The sequence below is a fragment of the Lynx rufus genome, unplaced genomic scaffold (assembly GCF_022079265.1).
Source record: "Lynx rufus isolate CCGP_SWC_20201006 ecotype Redwood Valley unplaced genomic scaffold, mLynRuf1.p SCAF_2, whole genome shotgun sequence".
NCBI lineage: Eukaryota > Metazoa > Chordata > Mammalia > Carnivora > Felidae > Lynx > Lynx rufus.
The window spans coordinates 124,012,998-124,030,617 of record NW_025814834.1 but is presented as its reverse complement, the minus strand read 5'-3'; the positions used below and the strand labels follow the sequence as shown (position 1 = coordinate 124,030,617).

General features: G+C 46.4%; 1 long non-coding RNA gene across 4 annotated transcripts in view; it reads left to right on the top strand.

Moving 5' to 3' along the window:
* The window catches only part of LOC124514953 (uncharacterized), a 131,299-nt gene that overhangs the window by 57,887 nt on the left and 55,792 nt on the right, over positions 1-17,620 (top strand). Inside the window, exons 1-2 of one of the 4 annotated variants that reach the window (XR_006962700.1) lie at positions 14,892-16,136; positions 16,279-17,006. The exons of 1 other annotated variant lie outside the window; for it this stretch is intronic. This is a non-coding gene — a long non-coding RNA (uncharacterized LOC124514953). Of the gene's footprint in view, positions 1-14,891; positions 17,007-17,620 lie in introns of those variants that run through there. 2 more of the 4 variants (XR_006962699.1, XR_006962698.1) reach the window with 2 other exon arrangements.

Below are 17,620 nucleotides of genomic sequence, written 5' to 3'. Positions count from 1 at the left end.
GGGGGCTGAGAGGCTGCTGGGGAGTCCTGGGTGAGAAGGACAAAGGGTCTGGCTGTGGGTCACCTGAGTCTGAGTGCACTGGACATGGCCATCACTGTGTTGCTCTTCTGGCCTTGCTCTGGGAACTCCTTGCTCTGGAAAATAGCTCAAGGCTTTCATTTTTGCACAAAGCTGGTCCCAATCACACAGGGCATCTGCCTTAAATGCAACTAACCCCTACCCCTGTCCATACCTTGGTTTGTTTGAAATGATGAGCCAGGCCAAGTGAGATTCCCCTCTAACTGCTCTGAGCCAGTAAATGCTGAAGAATGGGCTAGCCGTGAGAGCCGAAGCTGCAAGATCACGACGTGGGGCTGGAGAGTGGCCAGGATGGACACATGCAAGACATTCTGAGGGGCGCCTGGGTGGCTCAGTCAGTTAAGTGTCTGACTTCGGCTCAGGTCACGATCTCACAGTCCGTGAGTTCGAGCCCCGCGTCGGGCTCTGGGCTGACAGCTCAGAGCCTGGAGCCTGTTTCAGATTCTGTGTCTCCCTCTCTCTCTGCCCCTCCCCTGTTCATGCTCTGTCTCTGTCTCAAGAATAAATAGACATTAAAAAAAAAAAAAAAGACGCTCTGAGAAGCAGAAGCTGTGAGGTGGGGAACAGCTGCAAAGAGCAGAGGTAACCAGGAGCCACTCGGTGGTGAGAAATGACAGGAAGGCACCGAAGGAAGCCAAATCATGTCAGTGGTGGCCCATGAGCTGGAAGAGATACAAACTCTGCCGTTGAGGGCTGCTGCAGATCCAGGACCGACCCCAGGGTGCCGCTCCTCCCCTGATGCCAGGCTGCTTGGCTTTCCTGGGTTCTTGCATCCATGTAGCTGTCAAAAAAACCCCATGATGAGAGGAAGCACTGGTCAGTTTCAGTCTTCATGCAAACAACAGATACATTAGCCTCACTAGCTAGCTTCCTAGCAAGCTGGAGAATGAAGGTCAGTGGACGTCCACGCGTGCACATACGAACACGCGTACACATGCATGCACACATGTGCATGAATATACACACATTTACAGACTTGGTCGCGATCCGGAAGTGCTGTAAGTGTGGGGCGGGGGAGCCGTGATGGGGCATGGACAGGATCAGCAAGGCAAGCAAGGCTCCCTGGCCGGATAGTCCAGTTGGAAGAACAAATGGGTCATGGCAGGAGAAACTGCTAATTTTAGTTTCCTTCAGGATGTAGATGTCATTTAAAGTCAAACTATTTCCTCATACTTGTGCCCAGCAAATGATTTACTGGGGAATGCTAACGCTGTTCTCTGTGTCCCAGCAGTGTGATGGTGTCCCAGAGCAGGGGACATGTGGCCAGAAGGGGGGCAGCTCAGTGGGCAGTGTTTCTCTCGGCTGTCCTGAGACCCTCCACTGTGGTGGACTGCTCTTCACTGTAGTTCTTCAAATACCTTGAATATGTGTCGTCTCTACATACCCTTTTGGCCCCCACCACCTGCGGTTCGTTGCCCATGGGGGTTTGTGTTCGTGTTGGCAAGTTGAAAGCTTTCTTTGCTTCCCTGAACCTTGGGGCTGGGCTCAGGAGTCCCTGCTGGGGCACTCTGTGCTGTGGGACCTCTGGCAAACTGTGACCATGTCTGAGCCTCGATTTCTCCATCTGTAAAATGGGAACAAAGACATCCGAGGATTGGTATTATGTTCTCCTTGTAAGGATTTTGCTTTATAGTTTCTACTGGCTCTATCACAGTCCCAACCCCAACACAATTAGCATACTGACGAGCAGATAGGAGCAGCTCAATCGATAGTTGTTGAACGTGGTCATTGTTGTTGTCATCTTCACAGATTCCTTATTAGTGTCCATCTGGTGCTGCATAGAGAGCTCTCCCACCCTGTGATGCTGACATATGAATATGGATGCACACATGACCATGGGAAGGCATCAGAAAGTTACGTAACTCGCCAGTAGAGAATACACATCAGTTACACCTAAAGGTTAAGTGCATTCTGGAGGTCAGAAAAAGCGATGAGTGAATAATTGAGGTAAGAAAGTAGCTTGCGGGAACCACTTTAAGACAGATTGATGCAGGGTGGGGCAGGGGAAACTGCTTATGTGATTAATCTAAGATCTTCCAGAGGAAGTGGGCCTTCAGGAGCAGATGGATTGGAGAAAGGGACAGGCTTGGTGAAGAGGTGGCCAGGGAACATTCCAGGCACATGAGTGTTGTTTCCGCAGGCTGAGGTGCTGAGATGCCCTTAGGGTGGTTCACTCCTTTGGACTCCTTGGAGTGGCTAGAGGTATGTGTTTCTGTGTGTGTGTGTGCGTGCTCACGTGTGTGCCTGTGTGTGTGTGTGCGTGTGTGCAGCAGACAAGGAGGAGGGCAGTGAGACTGTGAGGTGGGAGAAGAAAGATTGATGAGTGAGGAAGAAAGTGTGAGACTGATCAACTCCAGGTGTGAGATATTTCAGAGGAAACTCATCAAGAGCTATCTTTATGTCTAATAAAGATGTCCCAGCTTCTGTGTTTGGATTCAGAACCTGGACTTGGGGTGAGATTAAAATCAGAAGCAGGGATAAGGCAGAGTAAAGAACCTGCGTGCAAAGATCCATACGATGATTTACAGATCTTACTAGAATTTGGCTGAGACCCAGCCAGTTGGCCTAGCACCTTTCCTTTTGAAGGTTTATCATTGAAATTGAGCTTTTATTTCCTTGCTGCTGTTGCAGAGCCTCATCGTCAACCCCCTTCATTCCCATTCGTTCTAGGCCTCAGAAGGGAGCAGTGTGATCAGGCAGCCATGTGACATTGGTCTGCACTTCTGGATGTGCACATCCCCTGGAAGTTAGGAGGAGGACCGGCCTTCCCTCTGTCCAAGCCAAGAATCCAGACATGATCTCATCAGGGCCACTCCCTGGGGGGAAGCGGGAGGCATAGGACTGTTTCATCCCATTTCCAGATGGAGAAACCGAGGAATGGGAGGAGTTTAAGGACCAGGCAATGAGCTCGCCACAGAGCTGAGAAAAAATTGGGCTCCTGCTCAGAGGGGCTGCCATCCAGGACAGTGTGCACGTGCATGTGTATGTGTGTGTGTGTGTGCGCGCGCGCGTGCTCCTCTCTGGTCCTCCTAAATCTTCAAAAAGGACATTGGAAGTGACATAGTTTAAAAACAGACCCCAGTCCATGAGAAAGAATGTGTGGCATTTGGAGAATTACATAATCTTTAAATTTAATGTCCTGATGTATAAAAAGGGAATAATTGTAACACTTACCTCATACCACCATTGAGGTCACTAATGGATCTAAATCTCAGGACCCAATTTCTGACCCTATCTGACCACAATGCCCACTTGGTGGATGTTCGTCTACCCGAGCTGAGCCCACTCTCGCTTACCCTGTTCAGGACGGAGTCATGTCCTGGTTGGCCTAGACACCAGCTAATCCAATGTGGGTCTGTATTCTGTTAGATTTATTTTCCTAATTGTTTTATCCAAGTGTGTATGGGGGGATGGAACTAGCTTTGAGTGACTACTAGGCGGGGCAATTTTCTAGGTGCTCGATATAAATGATCTCATTGAATTCTGGTGGTCCTGTGAGGGGTGTTATCAAGCCAAGGGTTTGCATCCTCTTGGAAATATTTTACCTGGGTATTCCTGGATGCTGAGTGGTAGAAGGAGGCAAGACTGATGTTTTCAGAATGCAAATCGAAATGATCAGGAAGCCAAGTGTGAGACCACACTCCCTCTCTCAGCTTCAGGTACTCTTCAACAAGACCTGTGGTCCTGGTGGTCATTGGTGGAGACTGATCGCACGCCTCTTGAAGCTGTCTCTCCCATGGCTTCAGTCCTTTCTGGTTCTCCTTCAACTTCAGTCCTTCCTCTTGGTCTCCTGGTGGTGGGGCGGGGCAGCTTTTCTTCTGCGTGCTTCTTACAAGGTAGCTTCCCTAAGGATCTGCCCTCAGCTCTTTCCTCTCTTCTGGTTGACTGTGCACCTGCAGACATACCCCTTCCAGTGCCAACCCCCAAATCAGTTCCCGGAGCTCCAGACTAAACCAGGCAATTGACAGCTACCTTCCAGAATTTCCAGACACATCCAATTCTAGGTGTTCAGAACTGAGCTCACCTTCTTTCTTCCCGATCGGCTCCTCTTCGTTTCGGGTCTGACAGATGACGTCACGGTCATGCTAACCTGCTTCCTTTACCCTCCGCACCCCGTCTAACCAAGTCCTGTAAATTCCCTTCCTTCCCATCTCCTCTTCCGTGCCATTTTCATCCTCAGTTATGCCCTGGTTTTTTTGTTTTCGTTTTTTTGCTCAACGTTCAACGTCTGCCCCCTTTACCAGAGAAATCCTTTCAAATCTGTAAAATTGACTGATGTCGCTCTGGCTTCTATCACCTTTGGGATGAAGGCCAAGCCCTCCATTATCTGACCCAGTTTGCCCCCTCCAGCTTCTTCTCTGGCCGTGGCCCCCACCTTCTGTTTCTCCCGGGGGGGGGGGTACTGGAACATCTCCAGTCCGTGCTATCCTGTCTGGAAGGCCTGTTTCCCACTCACTTATCTGGCAAACGTCACAGCCCGAGGGTCGCTTCTCTGGCGAAGCCCTTCCTGTGCCCCCACTTCTGCGTCTGCGTGGCCATGGCCTCGACACACACTCAGCTACCACGACTTGTCCAGCTTCCCCAACCAGCCCGAAGCCCTCTCGAGGGAGCGATTACGTCCCGCTCGCCTGTCTACCGTGGTGTTCAGCGCGTAGCGGAGGTGCAAGCAGTGTTTGCGGAATGAATGATGAGAGGAGGTGACGGAGGTTAGATCCACGCCGCGGCGCACAGACCTGAGGGGTGGCGAGCGCTACTTCCCCCCGCTAGAGGGCACTCTCGCCGTGCGCTTCGCTGGGAGCCGGGCGGGTGTGGCTCCGCCTCCGACGGCCTCGCCGGCCCCGCTTGGCTCTGCAGTGTGGCCTCAGCGCGTCTTGGTGAGTGCCGTCGGCCCGGGGGCTCTGGGCTCGGGCCAGCCCCTTACCAGCCTCCAGTCACTCCTGTCACATGTATCCTTTATTTTGCGTACTACCCTTCCTTACCTCCTGCTCCCCTGGATGTAGACGACCCTCACCTGTGGCAGATTGGGGACCTGTCCTTCCTTCCTTTGGCGGTAGCCAGTAGCATCTTCTGTAACCCCAGCTAAGACCCTAATTGTAACAAGTTGGAGGGGGGCATCCTCCTGGTGACGTGGCTGCATCCTAACAATTGCTTTCAAGGCCTTTGAGTAACATGGTGGGTGCCCTGGTGGTGGCCATATTTTGGTGGGGGGGGGGGGGGCGGACCGGGACGCTCTCAGAGCCCCTCCAGTCACCCACAGGGCGGCCTTCGCAGTGCTCCATCCGCACTGATGTGCTAGGGCGCACGTCCCTCCGAGGACCAGCCGCAGCACGCCTGCCGTCTGGAGAGTTGTGTCCACCTCTGACAGTATCCAGGTTTGAACCAGGCGGTACTTTCGATTCGTAGAAGATGTTGAGAAAGCAATGCATTCTTTAGCTTCACTGAGGGAGTTTCTTCTTCATGAAAAGTTTCGCCGCGCTCTGCGTTGTGAAAGCCCACTTCAATTACTGCGTTCTGTTCCGAGCCCCTCTTTTTAAAGGCAATGGGGATTATTTAAGGATAGTATCAAAAGGAAGGTGATCAGAATGGTGGAGGCTCTGGGGGTTGTGCCATTTGGGGGTCCGATGGGGACATGGGGGCTGTGTAGACAGGAGAAGAAAAGAGGTAGGGAACATGTGATAGCTTCCCGGCGTGGGGGTGCTTCTGTTTCCACCAACATGTTACAGAGGAATAGAAAACAAGTGTTTTCAAAATCAAGGAAGCTTCTGGGCCTTCTTTTGTAGTGCAGAATCTGGGTGGTGGGTAGGAGAGAAAACAACAGAAAGTAAGAGAGCTAGGGAAGCTAACATTATCCACGAGAGTTGTACAATCAGAAGGCAGTTGGGGGAGGGGCGCTGAGGTCCACGGGCAGGCTTGCTGGGAATGGTTCAAAGGGAGGGTTTTGGGGGTTTCTGCACTGAGTAGGAGATCGAAAGAGAATTATGTAGAAAGAGGACCGTGAGACATGGTCGTTGATTACTTGATGGCCTTTTAATAAAATCTTTGAGAAATTCCAGGCCAGTTTAGAATTGTATCTTCACCTATTGTTGGTTGTTGGACTGTCTCACTCGAATACGATGTTATTGCGACTGGAGCGCAGGAAAGTCTGTGATTATTATATGGGTGACACGAGCAAGCATTTTCTAATAATCGGTCAAGAATAGGACAGGCTCCCTCATGATGTGGTGGGACGTGCTGAATTGGGATGAGCAGCACTTCAGGGTGCTGCAGAGAGGTGTTCTGCTGGGGTGAGGGTGGGGAACGTTGCAGTAGCTTCTAGGAAATGACAGTGACATGAAAATGACAAATCGTTGGGCAAGTGTGGGGGGGCCCACCTTCTCACCTGTCCTCCCCCAGTCTGATGTGGAGTTTATACTTGACATATGTATGTGGAAATATATACGGAGATGATGGGCCTCCAAGCTATGCTGGGCGGTTTTTTTCTGGTTTCTAATTTAGCTCTAAGAGACCCTGGTTCCCAAAAGACCATTGAAGGATCATCCTGTGTTATTGTGCATGCAATCAGAACAGTTAAATAAGAGGCAAGTGATCAGCTCTACAGAGGTCTGCTGCATGCCTTCTAGCTCCTAGGACAGCCCTAGGAGCTAGGGGTGTGAGTGTCACTGAGATACAGTCCTTATTCCCTTCTTTAAAATATTTTAGTTATTAAAAAAAGTTATTATTGAAGTATAGTTGATATGCAATGGTATATTACTTTCAGGGGCACAACATAGTGATTCGACATTTCTGTACATTACACAGTGCTCCCCATGATAAGTGTAATCACCGTCCGTCACCATACAACGTTATTACAATATTGTTGGCTATAGTCCCTATGCTGTGCCTTTCATCTCCTTGACTTACTTATTTTATGACTGGAAGTTTGAACTTCTTCACCTATTTCATCCCTGTCCACCCCCCTCCCCTTGCCTCTGGCAACCACTAATTTGTTCTGTGTATTGATAAGTCTGTTCCTGTTTTTTGTTTGTTTTATATCCCACATACAAGTGAAATCATATGGTGTTTGTCTTTTTCTGACTTATTTCACTTAGTAGAATATATTCTAGGTCCATCCTTGTTGTTGAAAATGGCAAGATCTCATTCTTTTTTATGGCTGAGTAGTAGTCCATTGTGTGTGTATGTATGTATGTATGTATATATATGTGTATGTATATGTATATGTATATGTAATATCTTCTTTCTCCATTCATCTGTTGATCGGCACTTGGATTGTAAATAATCCATTGTAAATAATTGTAAATAATACTGCTATGAACATAGGGGCACACATATCTGAATTAATGTTTTTGCTTTCTTTGGGTAAACAGTCATAGAATTACTGGATCATATATAATTCTATATTTATTTTAAAGAATGTTTACTTATTTATTTTTAAGAGAGAGAGAGCGAGCGAGCATCCCAAGCAGGCTTTGCGCTGTCAGTGCAGAGCCTGATGCAGGGCTTGAACTCATGAACCGTGAGATCATGACTTGAGCCGAAATCAAGAGTCAGATGCTTAACTGACTGAGCCATCCAGGCACCCCGGTGGTTCTATATTTAAATTTTTGAGGAATCTCCATACTGTCTTCCATGGTGGCCGCACCAATTTATATTCCCACCAACATGCACGAAGTTTCTCTCCATATCCTCACCGACACTAATTATTCCCTACCTTTTTGATAGCAGCCATTCTGACCGGCATGAGGTGGTATCTCACTGTGGTTTTGATTTGCATTTCCTCACAACCCTTGTTCTAGAGGAGTTCATTTTCTGTGGGGGAGAGTCACGTAAGCCAGTGGCTGCATTCAGTGTCCTGGGCATGGATAGAAGTATGCACGAGGTGGGGTGATGAGCAAGACAAAAAGCTTTGCTGGGGAGATCATTCTTGAGCCAGTTTTAAAGAGTGAACAAGGGTTTACCAAGTGAGCAACGGTAGGGAAAGGGCATTCCAGACAGATGAAGTCCCATGGGCCAAGGAGCAGATATGTGAGGCCACATGATGTACTGGGGGCCTTGGGGTCAGGGAAGCAGAGGCCCCGTCCAGGCTGGAACTTCTAGTTACAAAGTTCATGGTGTCAGACTGTGGGGTTATAAAGGTCTTTCTTTTCCTTGCTAAGGGACTTTGGCTTTATCATACTGGGGCTTTGGATCCCAGAAGCATCTTAATCCTGTCAGTGTTTGGTGAGCAAATGGAGGGCGCCTTGGAGAGGTGCGATTGAGTGCGAATGCACATATCTGGATGTACATGGTCGGGATGACATTAATCAAAAGGCCTACGGATGTGGGGGCCTTCCCAGTGGTCAGACTGACAATGTACTGTCCGTCCTTAATTTGTTTCCGTCCTTAATTTGTTTCCCTTGCCTCTCATGAAATTAAAAAAAAATTTTTTTATTTCTCTCAATTCTCTCAACTGACAGAGAAGGCAACTGGGGATCAGAGTGGGACAGTCCCTTACCCAAGGTCACACAGCTGGGAAATGCCTTTGGTTTCTTGGCTCTTAATCCAGTGTTCTCTTCATGATGTCATTCTACCTTCTGAGAAGCTCCAATATGCACAGGGGAAAGTTGGAGCTCTGGAGAATAGTAGATAAAGCTTTGGCAGTCTGGACACAGCCGTCTTTCCTCCCCAGGGAGGACCCCAGCACATAGCATGCCTAGGGACACCTCTGTTGTGTCATTTAAAAAGCTCCTGATACTCTTCTTCCCAAAGAACCCCTACTCTTTCTTTCAGGTCCAGGGTAGAGGTCACCTCTTATCTGAAGCAGTATGTTACCTCAGTGACCCCTCTGGGCAGAATCAATTGTATTACTTCTGTTAGCACAGCACTCAGTATGACAGGTTTATAAGTCTTCTGCCCCATGAGTCTTGAAGCTTCTTGAAGGAAGGCATCATTTCCATGTGGTGCCTGGTTATAGCCCCCAATACCTAGCATGGTACCCAGCACAGAGTAGATGTCCAGAAAATGTCTGTGGGATGACGAAATTGATGCATGTATGAATCAAGAGTCTGACCCTGAATCCTTTTGTGGGGCTCTATTACGAAGTTTTCAGGGCTCTCCCAGCACATGGTTTTCTTATTTTATAGTGGCCGAAGCTGGTGTTCCAAGTAGAAATATGTTAGAGCTAGGAAGCTTTCTATGTGTTTCTTTGTCTTTTTTTTTTTCTAAAGCAAAGTGAACGTGGTGGCTCGGGGTTCATTGTGCCTTTGTAATTCTTCTGTAATACGCTGACCCCAGGAAATTAATTTCCCTTGGACACTGACACTTTCAGCCTAGAAGTTTTGTTTTTGTTTTTGTTTTTGTTTGGTTTGTTTTTTTTTTTTTTAGCCGCTAAGAGCTAAAGCTGTTTTTATAGTTTAGATTTGTTTTGGGTCTTTTGGTAAGAAAAATTCTCTCGCTTTTTTTTTTTTTTTTTTAATTTCTTCCTTCTCCCTCCCAAATTCCATGCTTGTTTAATCTTGTTTAAACAATTAGATTCATCTTAAGGAAGCCAAATATGGAACCACTTTGGGGAGGGGGCTGGGGGCCCACACTCCTGCCCAGCCAGCTTTTTTTCTCTTCGAGAAGAGCCATTTCCATCTGTGCCCTTCTGCCAACTGATTAACACCTTGTGATGAAGCACCAGGCTGTGCATTTCCAAGGGGTTAGCTCTTTCTGCATGGTACTTGTTCTTTGTTTAAGGGAGAACTATTTACTTTTTTTTTTTTTTTGCATTTGATTAAAACTCCAGGAGTGGCAGACTCCTGGGTCTGGTCCAGGCAAAGCTGTGAGAGGGTGATCCTGGGGCCTGGGTGGACCACATGTGAGAAAGCTCTGGGCTCTCTTTTGAGGAAAACAGCAGGAGCCCTTTGGTTGTAGGTGTGCAGACACTTTCTGTCCCTCTGGCTTCACGTGTGCTGGAGCCTCAGCTCCCTGGGGCTCTTTGCCGGGGGGCGGGGGTGCTGTTTGTGGCTGTTGTGAGTTGGTGGTTCTGGGCAGGAGCTCACATACCAGCCTGGAAACCAAGTGGTGTAAAGCATTTCCCAGAGCTTGGGGAGGTCTGAGGGCAGAGCAGCTGTGGGGTGACAGCCCTATGGCTGTGGGGAAGGGAAAGGAGTGGCATTTGAGGATCACTTTGCAAGTGTGAGGAATTGGGCTAGGCATATTTAATTTTTTTGTTAAAAAAATTTTTTTTAATGCTTATTTATTTTTTGAGAGAGAGAGTGAGACAGAGTGTGAGTGGGGGAGGGCCAGAGAGAGGGAGACACAGAATCCGAAGCAGGCTCCAGGCTCCGAGCTGTCAGCACGGAGCCCGACGCGGGGCTCAAACCCACAAACCATGAGATCATGACCTGAGCTGAAGTTGGATGCCCAATCGACTGAGCCACCCAGGCGCCCCGGGCTACGCATATTTAAAATGCACATTCATTTATCCTGATAATAACAATCACTAACATTTATTGAGTGCCTATCTCACACAAGGCACATTAATACACGGTTACATTTAGTCCTCAGAAGGTTCTGTTTCCATTTTACTGATGTAGAAACCATAGCTGGAAGAGATCTGGTCAACTGAAGAGCTTGCCCTGGGTGGGAACCAGACCAGGCTCAAACTCCCCTTCCACGCATGTCTTGTTATAGAGTCTATCCGGTTTTTTTTTTTTTTCTGAATGCCATAAAATATGATCTCTCGAATTCCTTCAAATGATTAAGGGGCGATTTCCCCCAGCAAACATGATCGTATTAAACCACAAACACCAGCAGCCAGGGCCACAAGAAAGCAAGCTGTTGAAGGATGCAAGGGTATTTGTTTTGGAGTTTCTCATTAATAGTTTCTGCTCATTCATTTATTTTGTCTTATGCTAGCTCTGGCTAATAGGCAAGTGGTAACAGGCAGCAAGGCAGAACAAAAATTTATGGGGAGAAATGCCTACAATTGAGAAAAGTCTGTCAATGTTCACATTTTTTTAGTGCATTGGGAAAGCTGCTAATGTTTGATTGGAGCAGCGCAGGCATGCTTCTGCCCTTCCTTTGGAAGGTAATGGTGGGCGGATGGGTAGGGTGGGGAAATAGTACTAAGGCTACAACAAGGCCAATACATTTCTCCAGCTCACCTCTGTTGCCAGTCTCCGCAGTGAACAGGGGCTGGGCTCCAGATGATAAGACACTAATGAAATGATTGGGCTGCACTTTGCACTTGTAAAAAAGAACAAATGTTAAATAACAACAACAATGGTAGTAATCTGATTTTGGTTTGGGGCCGAGGCCTCGGGATTTCAGAGACGGAGCGCATATGGAATACATTCATAGGTCTGTATAATGCCCTATAAACTGATTGGGTTCAGATGAGAAGCATTTGTCCGCAAAGTTCCCATTACTGGGTGTGGTGGGGTCTGGCCTGGGCTCTTACTGGAGGGGCTGCCTTCGGAGACAAGATGCTATTGTTAGCTGTGGTGGTGGGAAATGTCCTGTGGGGGAACTCTCCTTGTCTTCATATAAGCTCCAAACCAAGGAATGGTTGAGATGGTGAAATTGCTCGTTACACTCTGGTATACCGAAGATGTGTTGTATCAACAAGGAAATGCTAAGTGCATGGGAAGATACCTCCTCAAGTCACGGGCTTTGAGAATTTCAGATTTCAAGCTCTTCCTCATCAGACCCAGTCATGGGATGTTGTTGGTAAAGTTTTTGTAGGTTTGAGTGATCTAGAAGACCACGTATGATGAATTCCAACATACTGCTGGTTGTTTGTGGTAGATCGTGGTACAAAGCCCCTGCCCTTCCAGTATTCGGGCCGGGCACCCCTTTCATGATAAGATAAACCACCGTATGAATACATTTTTGTTCTGGAGAAGAGGAAGCTGAAGGTTTTCCCGGAGGGCTGTGTCCCTGAAGTTTCCTGCTCCTCTGTGGTTTGGCTTCCCCACTTGGGTGGCCTTAGTGGTCTGCTGTTTTTATCCAATTTCCTTGCTTCTATTTTGATCATCATTGCCACCAGTCATTGTTGCATGTTCTAGTGGAAATTTTACAAATATTTAAAATGAGATTGAGTTCGAGGTTTATCAAATGGAGATCTTTGCCACATTCAGGGAGTATAGGTTCTAACATACGCAGAATATTTGCAAAGCCAAAGTCTATTTTAAGCAGGTTTCTCCTGTGTGACATAAATCAGTTTTTTAAATTTTGTTTTATGAAACTCGTTCTTCGCTGGAACTTATCAGGGATATGGGTCAGTTTGAGAGCTTCAAGGAGCCTGGAGGGGAAAGGCGTTGGGAGCAGGGGCAACAGTGGGAGGATGGACAATTAAAGGAGGGGAACTGTGCACGTGGCTGCTGTAGTAACCATCAGTATCACCAGATCACATCATTTAGCATGAAGTGCCCAAGTATACCACTAATAGTAACATGGGGATGACTGATAAGCCCAAATCTAAGAAAAGTGGCAGGTAAGCTAGTGGTTCTCATCTTATCAAAACAAGAGGGCTTCCTGGAGGAGATGAGGCATTTGGAATGATGGGTAGAAAGAATATTGGCTGGGCCAAAGGGCAAAGGTTGGCCTTGCGTCTGGGGCAGCCTGCATGGGCTGCTGGTCTTTTCCTATTCATTTTCTCTATTTCTGCTATCTTTGCCATTTCTTGATCTATTCACATATTTCAAAGCAGCAGGAGAATTTTAGCAGAGAGATGTGCTAACTTCCGGAAAGGCAAGCTTTGCTTCTACTGCTTAAATCATTTCCCCCTGTTTGTGGGACTTCTCCAAATGCGTGCCTAGTTGGTACCTCACATCTGAAATGTGTAAAATATAATTTTCTTATCATTCCTCTCCTGACATCCAATTTTACTCTGAAATGAATTCCACCTTTTTTTTTTCTATGATTTTTATTCCTATCATGACCACCACGATTTTCTTTTAGGGCCAAATTATGTTGTGATGCGTGCACTAGCATGGTTATCTTTCCTATTACTCTCCCCCACATTTTCTCTTCTTCCGTGCGCTCATCCTAGAATGGCTTCCCATATATAGTCCAGGTAAATAAGTATTGACTGAGCGCTTAATATGTGCATTCATAGATCCCCAAGTAATCACAAAGCCAGGTACAAAGCCATAAAACAATCACTGAACAAAGGAGGGGAAAATATTTGTATAAAAGAAAAGGATTAAGAACTTTCCAGGCACTATAAGATCGTAGTCCATGCACTTGCAACCAAGTGCAATACTATACTTACCAGGTGCAGTACTGTACTTAGTTACCAAGCGCAGTACCATACTTACCAAGCACAGTACTGTACTTACTGGTTATAGGACCTTGAGCAAGTCGTTCGCTATCTCTGAGCCTGTGTTTCCTCATTTTCAGGGTGAGAATTAAACCCTAGATCATCACCACGGTCCCTTCTAGAGGAGAATTCTCTTATTGTGTTATTGACTTGTGGTCATTTTCTAGCTCTGCTAAGCCCAAAGGCTTAGGAATGGGGTGATGATTGGTGATTCAGTTCTGAAATAAGTAACTCAGTAGCTTATTTATAAATATAAGTCCTAGAGATAATAAGCACAACAGGCCTGCCAGTTTATGTTGAGCTAACAGACGGAGGCACACAAGTGACATCCTCCTGGAGGACTTTCATCTGCATTTCTTCCTGGTTTGGAATAATGCCGATGTTTGTAGCTGTCCACCAAGACAGGTATGTCTGCAAGTTCCTCAACCTAGAGTAGGGCTTAGCCACCAGCCCCTATCCCTGCCCCCTGCTCCTCTAAGAGTTCGCTTTATTCTTTCTTTACTCTCAAAGCACAAAGTTCCACTACAGTTCTTGCTTATAATGGTCTGGGCAACGCTTCAAAAGGCCCAGACATGGGGCACCTGGGGCTTAGTTGGTTAAACCACTGACTCTTGATCTCAGCTCAGGTATTGGTCTCAGGGTTGTGAGTTCAAGCTCTGTTTGGCGCTTCAGGGTGGATGGGAAGCCTTCATAAAAACAAAACAAAACAAAACAAAACAAAACAAAACAAAACAAAACAAAACGCCCAGGCACTACGCCATGCTGGATGTTCAGATAAAGCCTGGGACTTTGGCTAGTTTAAGGTTGCCAAACTGTGGAATACAGAAAGGCTGCTCTCAGCCTCAACACAGGCTTCTGAAAATCTGGTTCCAGAGTATATATTAACTCAAATGTCAGGAGAGAAATAATGAGATGAATACAACTCCAACTTGAAATATTGCCAGCATTTATTATTTTTTTAATTGGCTAATGTCAACTACATGGCCTAACATCTAATTTCTCTGGCTTATTAAATGTCAAAATATTAGTTCTGAAGAGCAGCACTATGGGCCTGGGAATGAGCTCAGGAAAAATGTATCATACGTCTTTTAATTCTTCCCAAAGCCCAAAGTGGGGAAGGTTTATAAAGGTTAATAAATTTGGTCAGCCTGACAAGTCTAGGAAAAAAATTAATTTGGGTCCAAGGATAAGATTAATAAAATCATCCGCCATATGCATTCTTTGCTCTTCCAGCCAAGCTAATTGGCTCTTAGCTGCCTCTTTCCCCAGACAACGTTGTATTCCTTCACCTCTGGCAGGGTTTGACTCTTCCCTGTAATGACCTTCACCCCCTCTCTGTAGAATTGTGTCATTGGTGGGGCGCCTGGGTGGCGCAGTCGGTTAAGCGTCCGACTTCAGCCAGGTCACGATCTCGCGGTCCGTGAGTTCGGGCTCTGGGCTGATGGCTCGGAGCCTGGAGCCTGTTTCCGATTCTGTGTCTCCCTCTCTCTCTGCCCCTCCCCCGTTCATGCTCTGTCTCTCTCTGTCCCCAAAATAAATAAACGTTGAAAAAAAAAAATTTAAGAATTGTGTCATTGGAATCTTCCCAAACGCATTCCTTCTGGAAGTTTTCCATTATCAAGACAACCAACTGGAGGATCACATAGTTGTATGGTAGTGAGCAAGACTCAACTCTGGTGCCTCATTATTTTTTTTAATCTTTGAAATGAGATGGTAGAATATTAAGGGCCTATCTGGTCTCAGGGCTATGGCTCAAGATGTGGAAGCCTGTATGCATTTACCTTCTTTGTAAGAACCTGACTGCAGATGCAGATATAAGGAGAACACAAAGAGGTTCTGTTTGAATAAAAAATAAAACACAGAGAGCACACTTTATCTCTCTTTGCAAAGATGATTTTCATCCTCTTCAGATTAATGTTACTGCACCCTTCCTGACATCTACCCTTGTAGGGACAGGGTCATTTTTCATTCTTCCTGCTCCTGTAGGCCCCCAACAAGGGGGTGCCATATTCATCACAGTCTGACCATCATTGAGGTCATCATCGCTTGAATCCTATTATAAGGTTGAACCATATGAAATTGCCTTTTTGATTTGGTATGTCAAAAAATGGTCTAATATTGGCAATTCCATGTGGTCAACCTAATATATAAGGCCTTTTCCAAAGCTGTTCCCTCACTCTTGCTGCTCTTGTCATCTTCCCCGACCCCTGTCATAATTCTTTGACCAACTGACAAATTTCTGGCCCTCTTTCAAGCCTTTGCTCAGGTATGAGCCTTATGTCTGCAGCTTTCTGTGAGGCTTGGCCTCTCACGGTCCTTCATGCTTCACGTGTTTCACTTGTGCTCTGTGAGGTCAGGGTGCCCGTAGGGAAGAGAAGGCACATCCAACTGGGAAATGAAGGAGAGCTTAAGGAGGGGACTATTTATAAAGAAGTGGTCAGAATGAAGGGAAATCGAAGGGACGGTGAAGCCACCGGGGCTGGTGATGGCAGGGAGCCATTGCCTCCCTCACCAGGTCAGAAGAAGAGAGGGGAAAGTGGGGGGTGGGTGCAACCTAGTGAGAGCCATGGCAGAGCCCAGGAGAGGCCCACGTTTAGGAAATACGGCTTTCAGTAGGGACAGACAGCAGCTTCCAACCGGTAGGCCTACAGAAGTAAGCCGGGGAATGAGTACCCAGTCCTTTTTTTTCTTTCTGTCTAGCCATCTCAGTTTCTGCCTCCTGTTTACCAAGCGCCATCGGAAGCCAGAAGGCAGGGACCGGTTGTCTTTACAGGTCAGCTTCCCAGGGTGTAGAGCAGGGTGGAGGGGGGTCTGCCTAGGTCAGAGACGCTTCTGTGTCAGGAACAGCCTGGAGGAGAGTCGACGACCCTACTGCCAACTTTCGTTCATCATAAATTTCCATTTGCTTCTTGAAGAAGCAGAAAAATCTGGCAGAATCAGACAGTTTATCCTTTGTGAAGGAGGAAGGAGCCTGGAGAATGTTTTCAGAGTGGTGAGTTACATCCATCATTTTTCTTAAGTTAGACAATATTTCAAACATGATACTGCACAATAATGTAATAGACACTCAATACGCCCACCATCAGATCTAAGAGATTGTGAATATTTTCCCGTATTTGTTTCAGACTTATTGAAAGAAATAAAACGTTAGAGATTCAGCTCTAGCCATCTTCCCCAAGTCCCAGGACCTTTCATAAGTGACCACTTTCTTTCCCTCTCTCTGTAATTTTGCTACATCTTCATAAGCAACATGCCTCCTCTTGAAATGCTTCAACGTGTATAAATGGCATCCTACTACAACTTGCCTTTTTTACTCCACTATGTATTTTTGAGATTTATTCCCGTTAATAAATTAGATCCAGTTCACTCATTGAAACAACTGCTCACTCAGCGACTGCTCTGTGATTTATAGATCTGTGCCTGGATTGGTGGATATGTAGGTGGTTCCAGGTTTTGTGTTTTTATATTTTCTCTCTCTATCTCTTTTTTTTTTTTTTGAGATGACAAATAATGCCACGTGACATACCTTTGTACCTGGGTACTGTGCAAGAGATCCTCCGAGATACATATTTAGAAGTGGAATTGTGGGGTCACTGGAGATGGACATCTTCAACTTTACCAGCAGGGCTAAGTCATCCTCCAGGTTGGTTGCCCCAGTTTACAGAGTTGTGGAACAGAAGGCAGAGGCTTGTGAGGACGCTTGTGAGCCCCCCTCTGCCCCCCCCCCCCCCGCTTAGTTTGGGCCTGCTGGAACAATGAAGGAATCTGCCTCTGGGCCCCTTCCATCATCTAGAACCCGGTCCCAAACGGAGAGGGAGAGGAAGGTCAATATTTGCCTGCGACAGCTTTTTGTTTTGGGAGAACAAAGTCTGTGTATTAGCTCAGGGGTGACAGGGGTCCTGGGAGGATAGTAGTAGAAACTATTTTCTGTGTGCTTACTGTGTGCTTACAGGTACTTTAATTTTATTTTAACTTCTTTATTAAGAAATATAACACACATATTATATATATACACAATATATATACTACATATATATTTTAAAAAGCAATAAGTGTGCACCATAAATTATAACAAAGCAAATACCTGTGTAACCCCCACCAGGTCAAGAAAAAGAACACTGTTACCACCAAACAAACTGTTCTGTTTGCACACTGGAAACTTCCTTGAAATTAACCATTGACGTCTAATGCTTTAAGTTTACTTTTGCCTGTTTCAAAGATTATCTGACTAGAACTACACCCTAATTTTTCTTTTGT